The 16,766-nt window shown below is 50.1% G+C and overlaps 1 long non-coding RNA gene across 1 annotated transcript in view; it reads left to right on the forward strand.

Annotated features, from left to right (window-relative positions):
* The window catches only part of LOC112405195 (uncharacterized), a 196,976-nt gene extending 187,001 nt beyond the window's left edge, over positions 1-9,975 (forward strand). Inside the window, exon 6 of the long non-coding RNA XR_003004285.1 lies at positions 8,880-9,975. This is a non-coding gene — a long non-coding RNA (uncharacterized LOC112405195). The remainder of the gene's footprint in view (positions 1-8,879) is intronic.
* Positions 9,976-16,766: the final 6,791 nt, after the last annotated feature.

Here is a 16,766-nt window from a genome sequence, read left to right on the forward strand (position 1 = left end):
TTTTGGAATTTCTGTCTTTTTTCCCATTTTTTTTTTTTTTTTTTTTTTTTTTTTTTTTGTGGTACACGGGCCTCTCACTGTTGTGGCCTCTCCTGTTGTGGAGCACAGGCTCCGTACACGCAGGCTCAGCGGCCATGGCTCACGGGCCCAGCCGCTCCGCGGCATGTGGGATCTTCCCGGACCGGGGCACGAACCCGTGTCCCCTGCATCGTCAGGCAGACTCTCAACCACTGCGCCACCAGGGAAGCCCCACATTGCTCTTTCTTAAATCTTGTGTCAGCCCACTGCCCTGGTGGTCCTCCTGCCTCTTGGGTCCTCTTCCTCAGCCCCATCCTACTCCACTTCCAACATGGCCATGTACCCCAGGGTTCTCTTCTCAATGCACTTGTCTTCTTACTCTCTACTTTCTAGGGGTGCCACATCCCAGTGATGACCCTAAATCAAGGCCCTGTGCTCCACACCCTAATAGCCAACTGCTGAACGGTCCTCCTGTTCCCTCCTCAGTAAACAAGTATCAGAAGTGCATTTTCCACCTTCCCCACCTGTTTGAAATCTGGTTCACCTGTTCATTCCTCAAGGTCCAGCTCAAACGTCACTTTCTCCAGGAAGTCTTCCCTGTCATGCCCTAGGCTTGTTTTTTTTTTTTAATTTTTTTTTTCATTTATAAACTTTATAATTGGGACTTCCCTGGCGGTGCAGTGGTTAGGGCACTGTGCTTCCACTGCGGGGGGCTTGGGTTCGATCCCTGGTCGGGGAACTACGATCCTACACGCCGTGCAGTGCGGCCCGCCCCCCCTCCACAAAAAAAACCCACTTTATTTTTTAGAGCAGTTTTAGGGTCACAGAAAAATTGAACAGAAAATACAGAAAGTTCCCGAGGAGTACTTATTTTTCATAGGCTATTGTATGACCAGCTTTTATTGACATTAACTTATTTGTTTCACTTAACAAATATATGTGGTAGAGATGCATTTTCCCTTTCTTTCTTTCTTCCTTTCTTCCTTCCTTCTTTTCTTTCTTCCTTCCTTCCTTCCTTCCTTTCTTTCTTCCTTCCTTTTTCTTTCTTTGTTTCTTTCCCTCTCTCTCTCTCTCCCCCTCCCTCCCTTCCTTTCTCTCCCTCTCTTTTTTTCCTTCTTTCTTTCATCCAGGTTTTTTTTGTTTTGTTTTGTTTTTTTGTGGTATGCGGGCCTCTCACTGCTGTGGCCTCTCCCATTGCAGAGCACAGGCTCCAGACGCACAGGCTCAGAGGCACGGCTCACGGGCCCAGCCGCTCCGTGGCATGTGGGATCTTCCCGGACCGGGGCACGAACCCGCGTCCCCTGCATCGGCAGGGGGGGACCCAGCAGAAACTCTCAACCACTGTGCCACCAGGGAAGCCCTCATCCAGGTTTTTTTGGGTATAACTGACAAGTAAAAATTGCATATATTTAAGGTGTACGACATGACGTTTTGATATACATATACACTGAAATGATTACCACAACCAAGCTAGTTTACAATCTGTTACTTCACATATTACCTTTTTTTCCTTTGTGGAAACAATTAAGAGCTATGCTTTCGCAAATTTCAAGTATATAATATATTAACTATAGTCTAGCGCTATACATCGGATCTCCAGAATTTATTCATACTGCGTATCTGAAACTTTGAACCCTTTGATCAACATCTCCCCATTTCTAACACCTCCCAGCCCCTGGTAACCACCATTCTACTCTCTGGTTCCGTGAGCTGGACTTTTTAAACTTCCACATGTAAGTGAGATCATGCAGTATTTGTCTTTCTGGGTCTGGCTGATTTCACTTAGCATAATGTCCACCAGGTTCATCCATGTCGTCCCAAATGACAGGATTTCCTTGCCATATACTTGTTGACTGTGCCCATCTGTTGTCTCCAAGGGACTGTGAGACCCTTAGAAGCAGAGTTATGGCCTGATCAACCGTGGACACTCAGCACCCAGCACAGCGGGATGGCTGGAGCTCTAGACCACTCTCCCTCCCCACAGCCTTGGTATCAACACCTGACCAGGAGGTAGAACACTACCCCAGCCCCTCTGCCATTCTCTTGTCTTCTGCCCCAGAGCAGCCTGCCACAGCAAGATCCCCTACCCTCAAAGTTTCATGACAACCGATGTCAAGTGTCCTGTATGGTACCTGAGGCCCAGGGGAAGCTCACAAATAGTGCCCTCTCTCCTCTGATGGGGATGCTGCTAGCTCTGTGACGTCATTCCCTATATTCTCCACTTGTCACTCCATTCCAACCGTACTGACTTCCTGACTTCTACTCAAGCATGCCAGTCTTGCTCCTGCCTCAGGACCTTTGCACTTGCTATTCCCTTTGCATCAGTGGTCTTCCTCCAGATACCCACAGGACATGCTCCTTCCCTTCCTTCAGGCCTTTGCTCAAATATCAACCTAGAGAGGCCTTCCTGGATTACCCTATCTGTAAGTTACCCACCTCTCCATATCACTTCCCATCCACTTTACCCTGCTTTGTTTTCTTCACAGCTCTGAACACCACTGGCCATGTTTTGGGGTTTGTTACCTGGTTCCCTCATTAGAATGTTGTTTCTTGAGGGCAGGAGCCCTGCCTCTTTGGGTCACCCCTCTTTCCTCAGTGATTGGCCCATAGTAGGTGCCAAGTAACTCTTTGTGGAAAATGACAGGCATGAGCCCATGCTTCTCACAGGATTTCTACCTCGGGTTGTACCAGGTCACTTTCCCATGGGACGCACCCCTCTGTGCTTTGGCAACGCTGGGTGGTGGAGAGAGAACTAGAGTAGTGTCTTGGAGTCCCAGGTCCTGTACCATCTTTCACACCTTGCCGGCCTCCGGCAGCCCTCTTTACCCCTCTGAGCCTTGGATGCCCCGTGTGAAGAAGAAGAGCGTGGTCCCTGCCCTGTATCCTCCCCGGAAGGCCACAAGGATGGGATGGAAGGAAATCCTCCATAGAGGAGCTTCCAAGAGGGCTTGGTGCCCCACACCAGGAGCTGGGAGCCCGAGCGGGACCTGAACAAGTTGTGCACTGACCACCAAGCCCAGCACAGCAACTGCCCTTCCTGACCTCCCTCTGCTTGGCTGGCCACAGCTCCCCCTGGACTCTGGGGCATTTCTGAGAAGTTGAGGGGGGCAACTGTGTGGTGGGAGGAAGGGCCAGGCCCAGCCCGGGAGCATTAGGGGCTGCTGGCTTCAGCCTCCAGCCAGGCTCCAAAAGGCAGTCACATAGGGTGGGTGGAGGGGGTGCACCCGAACCCCTAGAACTTTCTCTGGGTCTCAGAATGTGCAGCAAATGTGGTAAAGCATTGCTCTGGGGTTCCCTCTTACTTTTGTTCTCATTTATACAATTTGATGAGTATGCATTGATGGGAGACACCGAAAACTTTGCAGGAGTTCACATCCTTTGATGTGGTGATTCTATTTCTAGGAATTTATCCTAAAGAAATAACCAGAGATGTATGCAAAGGTGTGTGTATAGGATGTTGGTTAAATTATTATTTATGATCACAACCAATTTGGGAATTGCTTAAATGTCTGATAATAGGAGATTGGTTTAATAATTAGTGTGCTATACAATGGGGTATTACAAAACCATTTAAAATTACATTTTTAAAGACTATTTTAATGACCCATGAAAATTCTTATGATGTAATTTATATGGGAAAAAATCAGAATTTTATATATGTGTGTGTGAAGAATTTTATATCCATTTATAAAATCATGATTTTGTGTGTGTGTGTTTGTACATAAACACACACCTACACACATTATCTCGATTTTATTTAAAAGTGTATGTGTGTGTAAATATGCCAATAATGCTTATCTCCATTTAGTGTAATGATTATAGGGTATTTTTATTTGACTCTTTACACTTTTCTAAATTTTAAAGTATTTTTTATGATGAACCTATATTCATATCACAATTTTTAAATGCTATTGGTTTTTTTGTTTGTTTGTTTTTGGCTGTGTTGGGTCTTCGTTGCCGCGCATGGGCTTTTCTCTAATTGTGGTGAGCGGGGGCTGCCCTTCATTGCAGTGCGCGGGCTTCTCATTGCAGTGGCTGCTCCTGTTGCAGAGCGCGGGCTTTAGGAGTGTAGGCTTCAGTAGTTGTGGCGTGTGGGCTCAGTAGTTGTGGCTCACGGGCTCAGTAGTTGTGGCTCGCAAGCTCAGTAGTTGAAGCACACGGGCTTAGTTGCTCTGCAGCATGTGGGATCTTCCCAGACCAGGGATCAAACCCATGTCCCCTGCATTGGCAGGCGGATTCTTAACCACTGTGCCACCAGGGAAGTCCCTATTAGTTTTTTTGGCCACATTTTTTTTTATTGAAGTATAGTTGATTTACAATGCTTTGCCAGTCTCTGCTGTACGACAAAGTAACTCAGTTATACACGTATACACATTCTTTTTTAAATATTCTTTGCCTTTATGGTTTATCACAGGATATTGAACATAGTCCCCTGTGCTATACAGTAGGACCTTGTTGTTTATCCATTCTAAATGAATAGTTTGCATCTACCAACCCTAAACTCCCAGTCCATCTCGCTCCCTCCCTCCTCCCCCTTGGCAACCACAAGTCTGATCTATATGTCTGTGAGTTTATTTCTGTTTTGTAGATATGTTCATTTGTGCCATATTTTAGATTCCACATATAAGTGATATCATATGGTATCTGTCTTTCTCTTTCTGACTTACTTCACTTAGTTTGATAATCTCTAGTTGCATCCATGTTGCTGCAAATGGCATTATTTCGTTCTTTTTTATGGCTGAGTAATATTCCATTGTATACATGTACCACATCTTCTTTATCCATTCCTCTGTTGATGGACGTTTTGGTTGTTTCCATGTCTTTGCTACTGTGAATAGTGCTGCTATGAACATAGGGGTGCGTGTATCTTTTTAAATTATAGTTTCGTCCAAGTACATGCCCAGGAGTTGTATTGCTAGTTCATATGGTAATTCTATTTTTAGTTTTCTGAGGAACCTCCATACTGTTTTCTGCAGTGGCTGAACCAAGTTACATTCCCACTAACAGTGAAGGTGGGTTCCCTTTTCTCCACACCCTCTCCAGCTAAATGCTATTAGCTTTTTTGATGGAGAAAAGTAATTCACTGATTACCTATCACAGCTTCACTGGGGCAGAATGTGGATGGAGTGGTGTTAACAAAGGCTTGGGGATATCAAGCATGCATTTACCCTTCGGGTCTGGAAGTTTCTTGAGTCCCAAGAGTCTTTTGATGCTTGTAAGGTGTATGTCCTCTGCAATGAGTGCCATGGTTTAGTGGTGCCCTGCGATATTTTTATCAGGAGGCTGGACTGAAGTCTAGCGCCCTCTTCCAATATATCATGATGGGTCCCTCCTGAGAAGGGAGGTCATTCTCAAGAGCCAGTACCTGAGGAAGAATGGGTTTTCCAAAGTGGAAAGTGAACCTGGGAAGAAGATGCTAAAGATTACGATGAGACAGAGGACTGGGTGTGCAGCCAGACCCCTCATGGATCTTCACAGAGGATGGGCAGGACCTGGGTGCCTCTGGAGGGAGCCTGAACCCTCACTGAAGGAAGCCTGGTTAGTTTTATAGTTCTTCTGGGTGCTGTGTTTCTGTTCCTATTGTCTCCCTGTAGGGCTTATTAACTCTACCCAGTATAATCATCACAGGTTTCTTAGATGTGTTCTGCTTAAAGAAGCCAAAGACTGGGTTTCTAGCTATGCTTGGTTCCGAGAATGGAAAGGACAGTGGCAACCTGAAGGGCAAGCAGGGAGAGGCAGTGGGAATGAAGAAAGTGACCCGAAAGGGAGAGTGAGCAGAGGCGGATAGAGTTAGGGCTGTTGATCCAGCCGGCCCTCCTGCCTGGAAATTCTCCTTCCTGAGCCAAATCTTAGAAGTTCTGGTTTGTAAAATAATAACACTGAAAATAATTTTTAAATCATTTTCGTACTCTGTGTATAAATAACTGCGTGGCAATTCTAGAAAAAGATACAAATTCAGATAACTAAAATCAAAAGCAAAACAAGGGATAAAGAAGAAATCTAAAATTACTCCTTATCTTACAACCTGTCAGTGTTTTGGTGTATATCCTTCCAACATTCTTAATGAATTGACCAGTTTTCTAAATCAGGTTACTTTCTATATTTATCAGCTTTTTATTTTGCTGTTTACTATGCTTTAGGCTTATTTCTACGTTCTTCTACAGCAACATCTTTTAAAAGCTGCATTGTGTTTTATGTTCTGGATGGTTCATAACTTATTAAACAATCCCCTCTTACTGGATATTTAGGTTGTTTTCAAATTTTCAGGCTTATAAATAATAGTAAAGAGCAACCCTATAGCTAAGTCTTTACACATACGTGTATGCCCCTAGAACAAGTCTCAGGAATCAACTCCCTCGATTAAAGGGTGCTAGGTTTTGTCTCCATCCCTGAGCAGGCCCCAGGGAGGGCTGGGCGTTTCTGGAGGTCTTGGCACTGAGCCTTGCGCCAAGCTCCAGGGCCCACCCAGCCCCCAAGTCTGCATGATCCATGTGGTCCAAAATATCCTCCTCCCTTCTCCCAAACTCACCCCCAGGCTGTGGGCTCACCTGAGAGAATGAAGTACACCTCCCAGCCAGACATGGGGCCGTTTGTCTTATGCTCTGGGATCCTGATGAGGTAAAACCTGGGCAGAGCACGTGTCTTTATTTAATGTATTTCTGGGTGGGCAAGCCTCTGCCCTTGGAGATCGCCTTTCTCCAGATCGGGGTTAAGAGTTTACGGGGAGGGGCTTCCCTGGTGGCGCAGTGGTTGAAAGTCCGCCTGACGATGCAGAGGACACGGGTTCGTGCCCCGGTCCAGGAAGATCCCACATGCCGCGGAGCGGCTGGGCCCGTGAGCCATGGCCACTGAGCCTGCGCGTCCGGAGCCTGTGCTCCGCAACGGGAGGGGGCACAGCAGTGAAAGGCCCGCGTACCGCAAAAAAAAAAAAAAAAAAAAAAAAAAAGAGTTTACGGGGAGGAGCAGCAGGTCATGGCAGCCAGCTCATCCCATGAAGACCAGAGGGGGTCCCACTTCCCCCTGTCCCAGGCCGACCCTAGCCCCAGTTCCAGCCTCCCAAATCCTCGCTCCCAACCTGGGGCACAGGAAACATCAAGAGCCATTCATATAGCTGAGCTGGCAACAAGGATTCTGCTCTTCAGAGAAGGAGCTGGGTTCCGAGCGATGTGCCTCAGTCTCTCGTGCCGTGAGAAGCAGAGTCTCCCTGACCCCTATTCCGGGCGCTGGATGCCACTGCGAGGCCTCGCTGGCGTTGGCTTCTGGAGAACTGCTCAGGTCTCCGGTTTGTCTGAGCCCGTACGGCGATCCCCTCTCTGGGGCTTTATCCTTGTTTTAGGCTCAAACTCTGCCAGTTCCCCCTTGAGACCCCTCAAAGATCCAGGGTTCTCTTGTGCTCAGACAACCAGGACACCTCTCCTAATGCCACCTGCCACCTGTCCTGAAGGTCACAGCTTTGACTCTCTGAGTTTGGTGTGTCTCCATGTAGTATGGGGAGCGTGAGGCTCCCAACCCCCATCAGATCACCAGGGGAACTCTGTAAACACGCAGGGTTCAAAGCCTCTCCCCCAGAGACACAGACCTTGCAGGTCTGGAGAGGTGCCCTGGAACCCGTATCTTCACAAAATGTGGTCCTCCCGGCTCTTTGCACAGAACTGGCTTCCTGACCCTCATCTCGGCAGATATGGGGGGACAGGGAATTTGGCCCCCAGGTCGAGCAGGCCCAAGGCAGGGGCAGCAATGACAAACAGATGGGCTACAAGTCTGCTTCCTCGGGTAACCTAAGTTCAGGAGCTTTGGCAGCCAAAAGGGCTTCTGCTGGCTGGGGGACTTGGCCACGGGCAACCTGAGAGCCAGACAAAGCCATCCTCACAGCCTCTCTGGCCGTGAGTCCCCAGGCGCTTGCTTGCCCCGGATGCACAGGCACGCCTCTGTCAGCCGGGCCTGCAGGGGTTTGTGGCCAGGAGAATTATAGCAGCCATCCTCAGCTCCTGTGGACACCTCCTCCAGAAGGCTCTGGAAACAGCACACTGGGTTTGAGGAGAAAGGGCCTCTGTGAGCCAGAGGTGGGTCTCTGCAGACAGAGGCCCCCACACCTCCCTTCCTGTTCTAATACCACCCCCTGCCTGGGCACTGGGTCTCCTGTGTCAGCCCAGGGGACTCAGGGAGGCCAAGCCCCTTCAGGCTGCTGCCCCTCCCCCACCCCGAGGCAGGAAGGTGAGCCTCCTTCTTTCTCTACCAGGGCCCCCTGGGAGCCCCTAGGGCTGCGGTGGGTGGTGTGATGAGCCAGAGGTCCCTGCGGGCAGTGGGGACCCCACAGATGGCCTGCTTGGTTCCAGCCATTCCTGATTTCTGGATTTTTGACAATTAAAGAAATTTATTAAATGTTCAACAAAACTCATTCTCTATTTGAGTTCATGGCAACTCCATGCCTTCAGTTGCTCGGGCCAAAACCTTGGAATTGCCCTTGAATCTTTGCTCTTAGACTCCATGTTCAGTCCATCAAGAATCCTGTCAGCTGGATTCCAACATATTCCAGACCCCAGCCACCTCTCACCATTTCTGTTCTGGCATTTCTTGCCCAGATAATTTCAACACCCTTCTACGTAGTACGCCTGCTCCACAGAGCAACCAGGGAACAAAGCTGGGTGGTGATGGGGGCTCTGCCACTGACCCCCATGTGTGTTCCGGACCCTCCTGTCCAGATTTGATTGCATCTCGGCTGGTCTTACCAAGAAAAACAGTTCATTAGTCATGGACAAATGAGATTCTTTTTATATCTTTACAAAATATCACAATGCCCCAAATTCTTCTTCAGATCTTACGTCCTAATTCAGGGTTTATGAAATCTACCATCCTCACAGGGACTCCTCTCCGGCTTGAGGACTTTGAGCCATCAGCCAAAGCAGGAAACACAGCAATCCAGGGGCCTCTCCGAGATGCTGAGACCAGGGCCGTGGAGCCCCAAGACTGCAGTGCCCTGCTTGGAATCTGCTGTGGGATGATTCTGTAACCGATGTGATGATGCAACAGCTGTGCATGAATGACATGAGAAAGCTGGGCCCCTTGGCCCTAAGGGATGCTTCCACCACACTGTCAGCAGGAGGGAGCTCCTCCTAGGAGCTTAAATCAGGACTCATCTTTCTGTGGGACCCAAGCCTCCATGTTGGGTGATGTGGGCAGAAACGGGATTTTCCTGGGAAGCTGGGGGGCGTGGGTGTGTACCTGTGTGTGATGACACACCCTGCCCTGCATCCCCTGCAGCTCCTCCAATCTGGAGGTGACAGTGACCAGGCTCAGCCTCTCCCCACTGGCCTTCCTACCCCCAGCCCCACCGCTCTTCAAGGCCGAACCCTGCAACGGGCCTCAGAGGGCAACTCTCCCAGGCTTGCTTTTTGCTGTTTTCCAAGCCGCCGCCATTGGACTGGACTCTCCCTGGCTGTAGCTGAGTAGCCCCATATCAGGGCTCAGAGGAGCCCGGCCATCTTGCCCAAGTGAGGACTTGAGGCTCAGAGAGAAGGAGGCCCCCGAGCCCGCGTGGCCCAGCAGGTCCACGGTAGAAGGGGGATCAGAAGCCAGAACCGCTTTTCAGCACAAGCCAGGCCTGCTGGGAAAGGGGTCGGGCAAGGAAGGAAGGAAGAATGGGCAGCTCTCAGGCTGGGGTGCCGGAACCTCACGGTGCTGGAGCTCTCCTCACCTCCAACTTAGCCCTGAGGCCTGCTCAGTCCCGCTCCCTGCCAGCCGTGCCCCCTCTGTCTTCATGAGCCCCCAGGGCCTGCCAGAGGCTTCCTGTTTCTGCTGCCTTGCGTCCATCCCCCTGCAGTTCCCTCCCTCTCTTGGCCGTGGCCTCTCTAGTCTCCAGGCAGGAGAGCAAGCGCTGGAGGGGAGAGGAGGGTCTGTGCTGGACTCGGCCAGCCTCACTTCCAGCCGGTCTGGCTGCTCTCCCCTTGACAGACTTCCTAGAAGGCACCCCCCCCCAGGGATGGTCTCTGACTCAGCCAGGAAGCTCGGAGCGCCCTCCTCTCCATCCCCAGGCCTCAACCTCACAGCTGGCTCTCATTCCAGAATGCTTGGTCTCCTCCCCTCAGGAAATTCCTGGAAAATATCAGGCTTCTTCGAGGGGAGATCTCCTGACCACAGCCGCAGCAGGGAAGGGAGCCGCTGCAGCCTCATCCGTCATCCTGTGGCCCCGGCCCTCCTCCCCCAGATCCCCCAGCTTGTGTGTTTATGTGGGGCTGAGTGTGGAGGTGTCGGTCTCCATAAAGTGACAGGCACCTGGCAGAGGCGGGGAGGAGAGGCCAGCGTGGGGTGGGGCACTCTGGGCAGGCTGCTGGGAGGTGGGACCAGTCCCGGGCCAGGAAGGATGGTGAAACTGAGAAGTGGAGAGATGGGAAGGGAGCTCCAGGCCCAGGGAATGGCCTGAGCAAAGGCACGGAGGTGGGAAGCAGCCCAGTCTCTACATGGAATGGGGAGGGGGCTGGAGAGCAAGCAGGCTAAAGGGGTCGCTGAGCAGGGGAGCCTGTGCTACACAGCTACTGAAGCCCGCGTGCCTAGAGCCCATGCTCTGCAACAAGAGAAACCACCGCAATGAGAAGCCCGTGCACCGCAACAAAGAGTAGCCTCCACGGGCTGCAACTAGAGAAAGCCCGCGCGCAGCAATGAAGACACAACACAGCCAAAAATAAATAAATAAGTTTATAAAAAACAAACAAAAAAAACACTTTTTTTTTTGTTACTTCCCCTCAGACAATAACAACTTTTTTTTTTTTTTTTTTTTTTTTGTCTGCGTTGGGTCTTCATTGCTGCGCGCGGGCTTTCTCTAGTTGGGGAGACAGGGGGCTACTCCTCATTGTGGCGCGTGGGCTTCTCATTGCGGTGGCCTCTCTTATTGCAGAGCATGGGCTCTAGGTGCACGGGCTTCAGTAGTTGTGACTCACGGGCTCTAGAGCGCAGGCTCAGTAGTTGTGGCGCACGGGCTTAGTTGCTCCGCAGCGTGTGGGATCTTCCTGGACCAGGGCTCGAAAACGTGTCCACTGCATTGGCAGGCAGATTCTTAACCCCTGCTCCACCAGGGAAGCCCCAATAACAACTTTTTAAAGCACAAAAATTCCTGCCCAGCTTCTCCCCACAGGAAGGATGGCTGGCTGATGTGGCTGTAGCCATAGTAACAGAGTCACCCACCGAGGAGAGAAACAAAGTAAGCTAGGGGACCCAAGGGGTGTATCAATGGGGAAGATTTTCCAGACCCCGGGGGTGGGACACCAAGCCAGGGAGCTGTGGGAAGGGGGTCTGCTGATTTTCTAGTATTTATTTACCTTTCCTGGGAATACAAGTCCTAGGGCATGGCAGGGAGTCAGGAAGATGTGGGGTTAAAGACAGAGAGAAAGACGGGACAGAGCCAGCCAGGGGAACCAGAAAAATGAGGGAAACACAGGGAGAGGCAGAGTGACCCAGAGAGGAAATTCCTTGAAAGCAAGGACTGGGTCTCACTCAGTTCGTGTATCCTTAGCCATGAAGCCAGGGAAGCTGCTTAATAAACCGTACCCCCGCAAAGCCCCACCAGCCCCGGAAGACATTCTTCATCCAGCCTGGACTAAATGCTTCTGCCATGCACATGTCTGTCAAAGCCCTAAAACATTATATTAACATTCTCGAGTTGCCTGTTGGACCACCCCTCTCTACTCTGGACCCCCAGCCTTGTTCACGGTTGCATCTCAGCACCTGGGGTAGAGGCAGCCACTCCCCCCCACCAGTGTCTGTTCAAGGTATGAAGGAAAGAGGGAAAGACTGTGGGTAGGAGACCCTGCAGACCCACTACGGGGTGTGGCCTCTTGGGAGAGGCTCCAGAGCACCTGCCTCTCTTTTCCGGCCTTGCTGCAAGGGCCTGTCCTGTTCTCGGAGCCTGAGTTGGGGAAGGGCAGCCAGGGAGGGGCTGGGCTCAGCTGGCCCTCCCCTGCCTCTGCAGAGGCACCGACAGGCTGGAGAGCGTTACCTCTGTGGGCCCCAGCCCCCGAGAGGCGCTGGGTTCTGCTGGCGGGGTTGGCCTGGTCAGGGCAGGAAGCAAGGGCATCCTGCCTCATTGTCACTGGCCCAGCCGCATTTCCAGAAATTCTTTCCTCCAGTTAGAAGAGGAAAGAGAAGCCGGGATAGCCTCTCGGGCTGCCGGGAAATGGATGGGCAAGTGGGAACCAGGGTTCCCAGAGCTCTCACGGGCCAGACTGGAGCACTGAGGCCTCTTGCCTGGGCCAAAGAGCCGTTTCAGCCCTGAGACAGAGACTGGGCCCCAGCCAGAGGTGTCAGGAGACCTGACCAATGGAACCTCAGCTCTCCATGTGCATGCCTGCTGGGCTGTGTTTGTGGCTGCAGAACAGAGGCAGGAAAAAAAGAAAGCCTGGAAATCACTGGGCTTCCCACAGGCCTTTTTAGATTCTGGGATTGGGGGAGATCAAAGCTTATATTCGATCCAGAGTACTTTTTGCCGCCCCTCCCATTTCAGTGTCTAGCCCTTACTAGATCTTAATGGGGAGACAAAGGAAAAATTATTATTATCGTTCCTACCCTCCAGCATAGCACTTCCCTAGTGCGTTCTGCTTATAGGAGTCATCCTTGATAAAAGCAGGTAGGTTTATAGCACTCGGCACATCAGCTACCCTCTCAAAGACTCCTACTGCACGATGTGAATACTGAAGTCTCAAAAAAGTCCTGAAGAGATCCAATTAACTTTGGTTAATTCAGTGTTCTCCAGCTTATTTGACCATGGAACATGTTTTTTTCATGAAACACCATGAAGCAGAGTTCCCAGAAGCACATTCTGGGGAAAGCTCCATTAAAGCTTCTGATGGGGATGGTTTTCTAACTTTGTTCCAGCCAAGGTGCCCCAAGGGTGATCTAAGGCAAAAGGGGGAAATGAGCCAGCTGGACTCTGGGTCTCCATCCCAACCCAATTCAACCGGCAGGTCCTGTATTCTGCTTGAATTGATTTTCCAACAATACACTTTTATCTGATGAATGGGCTCTGCTGCTAAAAATAAGTTCGAAATCTGTTTTACGGTTCTTCATGAATATATGAAGAAAGAGAAAGAAATAGGCAAAATTGGTCCGGGGGAGAGGGGAGGGAATCTAGAAATAAAAATAGTCAGTGAAATTTAAAAAGCAATGGATCAAACAGAACTGGAACAGGGTGTCTAGTGTATAACCTCAGAGTGCCCTGACCAGGTATTTCTAATTCCATTTTAGAAGTGGAGAAAATGGGACATGAGGCATTGAGCTACCTGCCCAGCACTCTAACCAGATCTCTGACCAGGTATCTTGTCATCCTTCCCCAGTACCAGGGGCTGGGAGAAGGGCTCCTACCCTCAGGAAGCTCCCAGTTTCACAAAGGACGCAAAATTTGCTCACCAAAGAATGGCGAATGGAAGCAGTCTAAAGTCCAGGGCACAAGCCAAGGTCCTGTGGTTAGGGCTGAGGTGGTCAGAAGAGAGAGATTTTAGGAGCAAGGGGATCCAGAAGCTTTCTCTTTGAGGTCTGGAATTGCACCACGATGGCCCAGAACCTGGCATGATTCTGCTACGTGAAAACTTACGTGTCTTCAGTTCTAGAGATTTCTTAGCCATTGTCTCTCTGAAGATTGCCTCTCGTTCTTTCCAACCTCTCTTTCTGAAATTCTGCGTGACATAGGTTGGACCATCTCATTCTATTCTTCACACCTCTCACTCTTCCCTATTTTCCACTTATTTACTTCTTTGTGCTGTATTTTGGGCGAATTCTCAGATCTCCTTTTCTAGCTCTGTTTCTCCCACCGAGTTTGAAATTTCAATGATTATTCTTTTTATTTTGGAAGTTCTACAGTCTGGCTTTTGAAACTCAAAATCCAAGAATTCTAGCCTATTCTCTGAGCCAACAAATGCTGGAGTGGTCAAGCTCCCGCTTCCCACCTAGCATCCTGGGACTGACGCTTCCAGCCCCCAGCAGCCTCCCTAGGTCCCCTCCAGTTATCCCAGGGGCTATGCGAGCACTCACATTCTCTATGCGTACCTCAAACTAGCTACAGGAAGTGGGCGAAGCTAGGCAGTGCAAGAAAATATTGGGGGAAAAGACTGGCTAATATTTTTTAAAATATTATCTCACCATATATCCCATCCTATGTGGTAGATACTACTATTGCCATAATTACAATCATCATTACTAGTCTACCACCTTTCCACCTAACCTTGGGAATGTTTCCCTATTCCTCGCTAAACCTTGGTTTCCTCACCTGAGGCTGAGCTAATCAGCTGCATTTGACACTTGATTCCTTTCTTCATCAGTCCCTGATAATTCCCCATAATCTTTCTCCCTCTCCTTTTCCTGGTCCAGTGAAGGGTCTAGGCTGGCAGAGGCCTGGGTCCTGATAACAGTGGAACAATGACAGCAGAAGTCCCTGAGCGAGGGCGTGGGAACCAGCCGAGGTTATGGGGAGAGGGACAGGAAAAGGGGAGGGGAAAGCCAACAGCTGGACAGGCAGACACGTCCGCCCCAGCCTTGCCCTGGAAGCTCTGCTTGGCGGTGGGTGGAAACCAGGCTGTTTCTCTTGGATGGTCCTTCCTGGGCTATTCATTCATTCAATGGCTATTTACTGGACACCTACTAAGTGGCAGGCCCCGTGCCAGGAACAACTTTGCCCCTCGGGACTGTCCCTTCGACTTGGCAAAAATATTCACAACTGTGGCTTCTGGGCTCACATCACAGTCCTGAGTAGCAGGAAGGGCTCCGATGGACAAGGCTTTTTGACAAATCAGAGGCCCAAGAAGGTGCCATGAGTTCTGCAAGCGTGCACAAGAGAGCAGCCTTCACTCCACCTTCTGCCCCCTGGCCTGGGAGAATGAAATCCTCTGGACATCTTGCCTGAGGGCAGCTAAAAGAGATTGATTTACCACATTTTGTGGCCTCCTCTACGCTGGGGGGAACAATTCTTACTGTGAACACTTGTGCTGGGAGCTCCAACTGTCTGGCAACCTTCTTCCCTACCACGTGGTCACTTTTTAAAAACATGTGCCCCAAATCCATCATGGAAATTGCTCGACTTTCCAGTAGAAAGCCATCGGGAACCTCTTCCACCTTTGCCAAAGTGGGGAAAAGTTCTGAAAAGTTTGACGAGCAATTTTTCTTGGAAACGCCAAGCTGCAAGATTATTAATCAGCCTTCACGAGCTAGCAGCTGGGTTTCCACTGGATCCAGTCTCTTTCTGCTTGCCTGAACTTCACAGGGTATGGAAAGCAGACCCCAGAAATTCCTGATTTCTTCTTGGAAGAGCAAGCCCCGTAAAGGACTCAGGGCTTTTTTGTTCTCAAGCTCTGTTGATACTTCACGTCATCACCAGGCCCTGCTCAAGGCCAGTGAGTCACAGGGCAAGGACGCCATGGATCTACCCAGAATGAACATGTCGTGGGTCACGCCAACATATGTGATGCACACATGTCCTGCACACTCACCACACCTACTTATTCTGATGTCCACTATATACAACAGGCACGCTTCACACACCCCGCACACCACTGACACAGAGCACAAACTATGCTCTACAGTCACAACTGCTGCACAGAACACACTGAATACACACACACACGTTCATGCCACACCTACACTACATGAATATGCCTCGTGCATTAACATGTATTATATACATACAACATATTCACCAACATACACAACATTCCCAAACACACACAGATACACATGCATTTCCCAAACACATCCTATTTTCTGATTAAAGTTCTCAAGATTTTAGTTTCCGTTTAAACCCAATTATATGACTCATCAACTTCCTTTGGCCTGTCCTTTTCTTTCTTGACAATTTTTATGGATTTTTTTCTGTTTCAGCAAAAAACAAACAAAGCAACAACAACAACAAAATTTTCCTTCTTATTAGCTATAAATAAATGCAGCTGGGCATACATTTTTCAAAATGCCAGGAAAACAAATAGACCAAGAACTCAGATGTGGGAGTGTTCACCCTCCCTTTTCTTCTGCGTGAAACTGTGCCTATGCCTTTGTTTAGACAAGGCTAAGTGGTGGGTGCTTGGAGACACCTGCGTTCCATCTAGATGTTTGGCCCTGGGGAATACACAGAAGATTTGTCACAAGGACTGGGAGAACCTCTCTTCATAGAAGGTTGGTCCACCCCCTGCCCCTCTGCCCACCGTTAGAACGTAGGGCGTTATGAAGACTGGAGGAAGAAGGCATGTGTACCACCCCCATCTCAGGAGGCCACAGCAGACATCACTAATAGATCACAGCATCTGTCCCTCCCAGCCTGGACCTGGCATCACAATCCTCCACCCAGCCTTATCAGTTAGTCAGGGCTGGCAGGTGACATGCGAACTATTTGAGATCCCACAGAGCCCAGCGCCCTGGGTTTAGGGGTGAGGAAACTGAGGCCCAAAGAGGCAGAGTGCCTTGTGTGAGGTCACACAGCACCATTCAATCTGCTCAGCTCTGCGCTCCACAGATGTGGCTGGTGCGGGGCAGGGACCTTGCTGGGGGCTGAAGGAGAGGGGCCAGAGGGAGGTGAGGCCAGGCTGGGTCTCCTTAGACACACTGAGCCCCTGTTTCCCTGCTCTAAGCCCTGCCCACCCCTCACTGGGACAAGCTGAGGGTCCCTGCTCTTGGACACTGTGCCCCTGGCCCTCCATCCCTGGGCCTCTGACCTTTACGATCAAGGCAGGCAGTAGGGAGCCTTTCAGGGTTCGTGGAGGTTCACCCCCCTGCAGTGC

Source organism: Neophocaena asiaeorientalis, unplaced genomic scaffold, assembly GCF_003031525.2.
Source record: "Neophocaena asiaeorientalis asiaeorientalis breed wild unplaced genomic scaffold, Neophocaena_asiaeorientalis_V1.1 scaffold171, whole genome shotgun sequence".
Lineage (NCBI taxonomy): Eukaryota > Metazoa > Chordata > Mammalia > Artiodactyla > Phocoenidae > Neophocaena > Neophocaena asiaeorientalis.